Below are 9,256 nucleotides of genomic sequence, written 5' to 3'. Positions count from 1 at the left end.
CAGAATTCCAAAACCCAAGAGTGCAATAATTCTGTATTACTGAACGTTGCTTTTTGATGTAATAACACATCTTGCATCTAAGAGCACGGCCTCTATAAGAAAGGAATGAAGTCACTTTTGAGCTTTGATACAGTTTCATATATCATCTAGGTCTATCTTGAGTTTTAAAACAAATGATATTTATTAATGCACGCATAAAGACATCTGTTGATTATTTTGGATTATATTAATCTACGTTGATGACATATTATGTCTTTTGCCTATGTGCACATATTAGCATGTCTGATAACCGAACACAATTATGGACTTCATTTAACATTCTTGTGATGTGCATATTCCCATTGATTTTATATCATTTCCATTACAACATTTTTGGTTATCAGATCTGTAAATAAGATGACATCGAGTTGTACTCATTCATTATCCGAAGTCAATTTTAAGTCATTTTGCGCAACGTATTTCACTAGAGCCTATTTTCTATATTCCTACTGAACACATAACATATAGTTGGTGAAAAAAAATTGTCCTCGTACTTCTTGTGATGTTGGTTTCTTTTTCATTACCACTGGACACATAACTTATAGTTGGTGGAAAAGCATTGTCCTCGTACTTCTTGTAACTTTTTGGTTTCTTTTTCATTACCACTGGACACATAACTTAAAGTTGGTGGAAAAGCATTGTCCTCGTACTTCTTGTAACTTTTTGGTTTCTTTTTCATTACCACTGGACACATAACTTATAACAGTATTCTCGTACTTCTTAATAAAAAATTTAGTTTCGTTTCCTTTTCTTCTTTTTCTCAATGATATATTTTATATAAAGGGACAAGGACTAAAAAACGTTTCTTTTAAACGATACGGCAATGCGACGATTGTTTACATTTATTATATATTCACAAATCTTTCGAGTCGACGTGTACTTTTTTGCAGGTCTGATAACCCAGAATCAATGGGCTCATTGTTGTAATGGAGCTCACGTCATATATTGTCTATTATTACAACAATGTTAAACCAAGTCTATAATTGCGTTCAGTTATCAGACCTTCAAATAAATATGTGGACGCCGACTCAAGCCAATTTTCATTATCGTCTCAGAGAGGCTCAAAAGGCAAGTATGTGTCTGAGAGACTTTACAAAGATGTGTGCTACAGGCGAGACCTCTCGATACATCGAGGATGTGAGTCGTGTTATGGACCAATGTTATGACCGCCATTAGGAATAAGGTGTGTATTTAACAAGATTAATTGTAGAAATATGGTCAAGTAGTATAAAACTCGCCTCCGGAATATAAAGTCCAGGGTTCGAGTCCGCTCTGAACATAATTGAGTCTTAGGAAAAGGCTTTTTACACACCCTTTCACCTTACTCAGCTGTAAGATTAGTACCTGGTCGCTAACCTTGTTTCTGTCCGAAAAATAATGTTATATCGCCCGACAGGCGGCATGTATCGTCCTATATTATGTTTTGATGTTGGCTACGGATCCCTTTTAACTCGCTTTAAGCATGTTTACTGGAAATTGCCCTATATCAATGTTCAAGTTTTAAATCAAGTTACCCATATCATCAAACTGGTATATTGACAGATTGAACTAAATGCAATTAATTGAATGTAAATTTTAAATGGTCAGAAATATACATTTCTGGGTTCATAATATTCATCCCAATACAACTCAATGAGACAAATAGACAACTCAAGTGTTGAATGAATATCCGTATTTCTCTTGTGACATAACATAAACAAAAAAATCATTCATACGCTGTAATTTTTACACTTTGTGATTGGATGAAATACGAGGCTCCAAATTTTTTTTTTTTTAAGTCCAAATTTGTTTTCGAAGAAAAACCTTTGAATTGATGGATGTGTACATGGACGGACAATAAAATGCCACGTTACATTTTCTCTTTTGACTCCTTAATTTTGTTAAATTAAACCCGCAATCTTGACCTTTATCCTTTTGGTCTCTTTGTGGAACATAAGGCGTCATGACTCATAAATAAATCTGTCAGACTTGATGGGACTGAGACTATATGCTGTTATATGTACACATCGGTGTGAAATTCCCAATCTAGCGAAGGTACAGATCAGTCCATCTGGTAAAATTTCAGACGGAACAGATTATTCTAAATTCTTGAAAGAGTTGACAAGTTTCGGATTTCAACCTTGACCTTACCAATTGTCTCAAAACATATTTTGTCGAGGTGACTTTGATATTTAAAAATTTATTTTTAACTCAACTTATAAAATTTGATTAAATATTATTGTTACAGATGAGAGTAAGAATATGTCTTCAAATTATGAAAACTAAATTCTACTTTCGCCACTTTGTTAATTCCATCATAACACTAGATCGATGACGTAAATCCAAACAGCTGAACTCCATCCTATACACGTCATATACAAAAGTGTAACCTTTCGTTGTATTTTTTGTCGAATATTTTCATGTTATTATTTCAGGAGGAACCAGACATGCTGATCTAATGAATAGTACCCCTATCAGGATCACGGTTGTTGAAATTAAATAAACATTGAAATAGATTCGTTGATTTGTTCTTTACCTTATTTTATACGTCATGCGTAATATTGTACGAATGAATTTATATAGTGAGCAGAATTCACGAAGTACTCTCTGTTGCTAAACATACAAAGACACAAAACGCAAATACTAATACTAAGCAAAAGCCTGCCTAAATAATATTGATAATAATAATAATAATAATGATGATGATGATGATGATGATGATGATGATGATGATGATGATGATGATGATGATGATGATGATGATGATAAATAAATAATATATAATAATAATAATAAAATAATAATAATAATATATAATAATAATATAATAATATAATAATAATAATAATAATAATAATAATAATATAATATACTCATACAGCGCCCATTAATCCACTGACAAGTGCTCTACGGCGCTTAACAATCACTCTTACTATATAAACTATCATACACACTAACACATCCATACACGCAAACCCACAAACGGAAACTTCTCAGTATCTACGTACACAAACTCTTTACATATTCATTAATATTCCCATTACCCTAAATTAAAACATATGAAGTATATTAATTGTCAAAATAAGCGGTTCTAAATATTTCAGTATTTAATTTTATTTTAAAGGTATGTAATTTTTCATATTTTTGGATTGTATGAAAGGAAATTCCACAACCTAGGAGCTTTTACTTGGAAGAATTTGATCAGAAATAAAGACTTAGAGGGTACCTCTGTCATAAGATGCATACTATACTATTTGATCCTAGCTGTTGTGTGTTAAATAGGATACCAGAATAATATTGTGGAATAACTCGACCAGATGCGTTTAGTGAATAATTATGAGAGAGAACATTTATTACTGAATACAAAATAGCTTATATACAAATAAATCGACATAACATTATACGTTGATGGATAAAATATTATAGCTCAAATATGGAAAGTAAGGAACAAAGAGTGCATCCTTCTCGTGGGCATACCACTCTGATATTTGTAAGCACAAATAATATTTTAAACAATGGACTTAACGAATATAACTAATTAATGTGGAACTAAAACTAGTTTAAAACAAAGCGGAGCAACTCTTTCCTAGAGCAACTCACTTTATAAGTCAATAACATTAGCAATCTAGCCAGGCTATAATGATACACGATTTCATTTAAATAGGATGGTGTCAGACCATGAAAGGAGCTATAACAATAACATAAAACCTTGAACTCAATGCGCTGCTTTACAGGCAGTCAGTGCAGAATTTTCAGGACAGCGAAGATAGGATCGTAACGTTTTTATAACATCACCAATCTAGCCGCCCTGTTCTGAACTTTCTGCAATCTTTCATTATTGTAATTGGGACAACCAATGAGCAGCGCATTGCATTAGTCAATCGACTAAGAATTAAAGAAGTGACAATCGTTTTAGCAATTTCAGTGCCAATGAAAGACCTAATACGACCAATATTTTTAAGATGGCAGTGATAACTCCGGATAATTTTGGTGATATGGTTATTCATGGACATATCAAAAAATTCACCCAGATTGCGAACATATGAATTAGAAATGGAAACTTTGCAACCTGCTATGTCAATTTTATCTATTTTAATACTATTTCTGCAGGATTTTTTTATACACAGCACCTCGGTTTTTTCTTCATTCAATTTCAATTCAATTCCATCTCATTCTTAATTTCATTGATACAAACTTCAACCTTCCACGACACACTAACGTCATCCTCACATAAAGGCACATAATATGTTTGTTATCGGCATACATATGGAAGTCAACTGAAAAAAAAAGAATAATTTTCCCGGGAGGCTGTGTATAAAGATTAAAGAGCAGGGATCCAATAACTGATCCCTGTGAAACTCTATATTTTAATTCAGTTACACCAGACTGAGTATGATTGAGCATTACTGTTTGACCCCGGTCGGACAGATAGGATCGGAACCAATTCAGAACATGCCCTTTGAATCTAAAAGCATTATTAAGTCGATGCAATAGAATGTCATGATCGATCGTATCAAAAGCAGTGCTCAAGTCAAGCAGAATTAACGATACCGATTTTTTATCTTGGGCATAGTTGACAATATCATTTTGAAATCAAATAAGAGCACTTTATGTAAAAATCATTAGGATAATCAGAAAATGAAGTACGATATCCATCTGAGAGTTAGAGAAGAATATTATTTTATCCATTGACATGAGTCGAAATAATCACTTGATTGTTATGAACAGAGTGAGAACATCAGAGTTCACGTACAGTCTATTTACAACTCAAAGGGAAATTTGAGATAATCCCTGTTTTTGTTGTGGACTGAGTGAGGAAATTAAAGGCCGGCTATGTCTATGTTTCTTAAACAAGAGAAATAACCCTGGTGAATTAGTATAAAACGATTAATTCAGGATTACATCCCCTCGTGTTTTGTTTTGAATTTTTTTTTTACTATCACATTATCATTCATCAATCCCGATTCCTCCACCATTAAATGTTAATGACAATCTGACATCCAATTGGAAACTTTTCTGACGAGATTGACTAAATAACTGAGAATATTGACGAGATTGACTAAATAACTGGAAATATTGACGAGATGGACTAAATAACTGAAAACATTGACGAGATTGACTAAATAACTGAATATATTGACGGAATTGACTAAATAACTGAATATATTGACGGAATTGACTAAAGTATTGAAAATATTGACGGAATTAACTAATTTATTGAAAATATTGACGACATTGGCTAAACTAGAAAATATTGACGGGATTAACTAAATATTTAAAATATTGACGGGATTGATTAAATTATTGAAAATGTTGAAATCAACAGCAAATTAAACGAAGAAGACGAGAAGTGGCTCGAGCTTTTTTTAAACATTTGTCCAGAGGTCTTTATGTCGTGTTTGGGGGTCCTCACCAAGATCGATCCCGGGTGTAGTCGAGATTTTTTTTTCTGAACCCCTTTGTCCACTTAGCAGCTATTAGGTAGTTAGTTCTACCAGAGCTAGTTGAAAGCACTTTGCGATAGACCAACCGTCCTATCCAAAGGATAGCAAGCAATTGCTCTCGGTCCGTTTCATGATATAGAAATCGGGATATCAACTCCGTCTCCATTGTCCTAATGGGTTTGAAGGACTACTTTATGTGATGGTTGTCAGTTGAGTTTTTTTAAAATATATTAATTTAAAGATTATATAGTTTAAGGACGTTCGGATGACATTTACGTTAACAAAGTCTGTCCTAATGAAATATGTGTCATCTGCGTATATAATCTCGGGGGGGGGGGGGGGGGGTGTAAGGATATTTATCAACACGAAAGCGACAAGAAAATTATCAGAAAATGAAGTACGAGATCCAACCGAGAGTTAGAGAATATTATTTTATCCATTGAAATGAATCGAGATAATGACTTGATTGTTTTGAACTGAGTGAGAACCACAGAGGTCACGTACATTTTATTTACAATTCCAAGGGAAATAATTGTAAGAAATTACCACAATTGACGAAATTATGGTAGCAGTCCTTGTGTTTGTTGTGTCTGTCCCAATGAAATCTGTGAAATCCGCGTATATAATCTCGAGGTGGGGGGGGGGGGGGGGGGGGGGGGGGAAGGGAGGATATTTTTGCACGTCTGAATCTGCAAAACCAGATGCGCACAAAATTAGTATTAGATACTGCAGTGTAAAAACAAGTCATCAGAATTTACAAAAGTGAACTTTATTGACGAAAATGATGTGTACACATAGTTTGAATTACCTTTGACTCGAAAGTTTTAAAAAAGGAATTATCGATTTCGTTGCTACAGAAATTGCTACAGAAATGTAGTCACTGGGAATTAACGCATGACGTAAGAAAAAATTGTATTTATTGTTGGCTCAAAACAATGAACGAAATTTTACTCGACCATTTCAAATTTTCCCAAGTATTTAAAGCCCTATCTCCCTGCTAATGTAAATGTTATTGCTCGAAGCTCGAAGAAAAAAAAAACAATGTGAAATTTAATGTAAGCTTCAATTTAATATACGAAAACAGATAAATGGACGTTTCGGGTTTCCCCTTTATTAGCAAAACAAACTTTCAATTTCACATTGTTACTCTTTTATATATCTCAGCTAATTGCGATATCTCAGAGTGTTTCTATGGTGTTAATTATAGGACTTTTCATATTTTACAACAAATGCATTTTTCATCTATTATACTCTCATCATAATCATCATGATTTATCCCCCCTGAATGTGGCCTCCGCAACTGTCAACCGAAAGCAACTTATGTCCTGCGCCATCCTTCCACATCTAGTCACTGGCTTATTCGTTCATTCGCTGATGTCTTGTGACCATCTTCTTTTTGGTCTCCCTTTCCCTCTTTTACCCTCCACAATACCATCTGGACATTTATTTCAAGGGTTTCATGGCTCTTTGATATGTCCAGAAAAAGCAAGTTTTAGTGACTGTATCATCTTGATGAGATACGCACGACTCTTTAATGCCCAGGGACTCTTTCACATTTTGGTTAGTTCCTTTGCTGTTCAGGGAATGCGAAGAATTTTCCGGGAGCACTTCATTTCAAATCCATTGATTTTATTTTCATCTTGATTTTTGTGATTGTCCATGATTATATTAACAAGCAATAATTATTTTATATAATTATTTTCGCCTTTTTACTTCCAAATAATGTAAAATATTAACTTATTAATTTGTTTTGCAATCTTTTAAATTTTCAATTTATAGTGACAATTTTAACTATTTTACAATGTTGAAATTATTCATATATAAATCACAACTCTGGCTTTGAAACCGCTCCTTTTTTATAAGATACGTCATATTTCCATTATCGATTTATCTATCGGTGAAAAATAAAACACGTCTGTACAAAAGATTTCCTTTTTGTGATGCAATAAAGTGTTATTATATTTATAATTACTAAGATACATCTCATACTGGGGAAATATGCATGTTCTTAACATTTCCATTTTCAGTTGGATGCGTTCATTCTTTTATAATGTCATCATGTTGCCCAATTTTACTCTAATTTGCACAATTCAAGGGGTTTTGGGACTCAATTCGTCGTACTTATTAGAACTGGGAGATCTTGTTGACGCAAATTTACCAGTTAACCAATTTAGTCACACCACTTATTTGGTCGTGTCGTCCTACTCCATTTGGTAAAGAAACAATACAAGGTAAAAGAAGAGCTCGAAAAGCTTACAGAATTATCTATACATTTTATCTTTTATAGTCTACAGATTGGCAATTAAGTTTTAATGTAAAAATATGTCTTACATTTTGGTAGAAAAAAAGCCCTTCTTAAATTGAGCTTTTATATAGGGCACTTTCCACTAAAAGAAACTATTTTGTTGTCCTCAATGAGTTAAATAATTTTTAGTGATTATTTTTAAAGTTTGATCTAAATATTTAATCATTCTAGACGAGCTGATGGGAAGGGAAACGGAGAAGGGGATGACGGGGTTGGGCATTAACTGTCAATAATAACATTTTAGGTAAAGATATCTGCTCATTTCAAGTCATTTCATTTTGTCGCTCGTACTTCTTGCAAGTTCTTGGTATCGTTTAACTGACATAGTATCGTTCGATGCGTTTGCTTCTCAAAATTTATTCGAAATAAATCGTTCGATTTCTGAAAGTGTGACGTTCGATTAATTCGCTGAGTATATCGTTCGAGTAAATTGCAAACTGCAAACGAACAACACAATTTTCATTTCAGACATACGTTATTCTTCACAAGCAGTTGGATTGCAATTCAAGGCCATTATGTCACTCTAAACTTTTGTTGGTTTTTTTCTCTCACATTTAAGAGGTTCATAACGAACACACACACACATACACACACACACACACACACATACACAACCACATAAACAACCACACACACAAACACGCATACAATTGAAATAATATACACTAAGACACAAGGTACTTATCCCAAAGCGATAACTGGGTCAACCCACTTGATTGTCAATGGTTTGTCTAACACTAACGACTACGACCTACACAACTCTTGACCAAGTTCAGAGTTCACCAAAGTCAAAGAATAGTCAAGTGCATTGTCAATACGTCAAAACACATACCATAATTTTCAAAATAACACTCACACCAACGTGCACGTATTGGCAGGTCCTATAGGTCTGGTAACCGAGCACAATTCATAATTATAGGCTTGATTTAACATTGTTGTAATGGACAATGTTTCGTGTTGTTGTGCGGCTATGTGGTTAAATCGTATGACACTCGCTTTCGGATCGGAGGTTGTGGGTTTGAGCCTCGCTCGGCGCATAGTTGAGTCCTTGGAAAAGACTCTTCATTCACATGATCTCACCGTACTCATGTGTAAAATGAGTGCCAGGCCCTTAACAGAGTTGTTCTGTCCGGAAAAAAAATGCAAAATCGCCTTATAGGCGTCATGTCTCGTCTTACATATTAAATGTTGCTGTTGGCCTGGGACCCCTTGTAAAGCGCTTTGAGATTTCGCGTGGATAATGCGCTGTATATAAATACTCTCATTGGTGTGAGAGTATGCAACAATATAAATTGAGCTTTTATATAGAGCAATATCCACTAAACGTGCTCAATGCGCTATACAAGGAGTCTCTGGCCAACAGCAACATTTAACATTTAGGACGGAACATGACGCCTGTTAGGCGATATCACAATTTTCTCGGACCGAGACAACGCTGTTAACGTCCTGGTCCTCATTTTACACCCGAGTACGGTGGGAGAATGCGAGT

This window comes from Berghia stephanieae, chromosome 6 (genome assembly GCF_034508935.2).
Source record: "Berghia stephanieae isolate SIO BIC M18660-M18661 chromosome 6, UCSD_Bste_1.3, whole genome shotgun sequence".
Classification (NCBI taxonomy): Eukaryota; Metazoa; Mollusca; class Gastropoda; order Nudibranchia; family Aeolidiidae; genus Berghia; species Berghia stephanieae.
Note: the sequence above shows the minus strand (reverse complement) of the source record.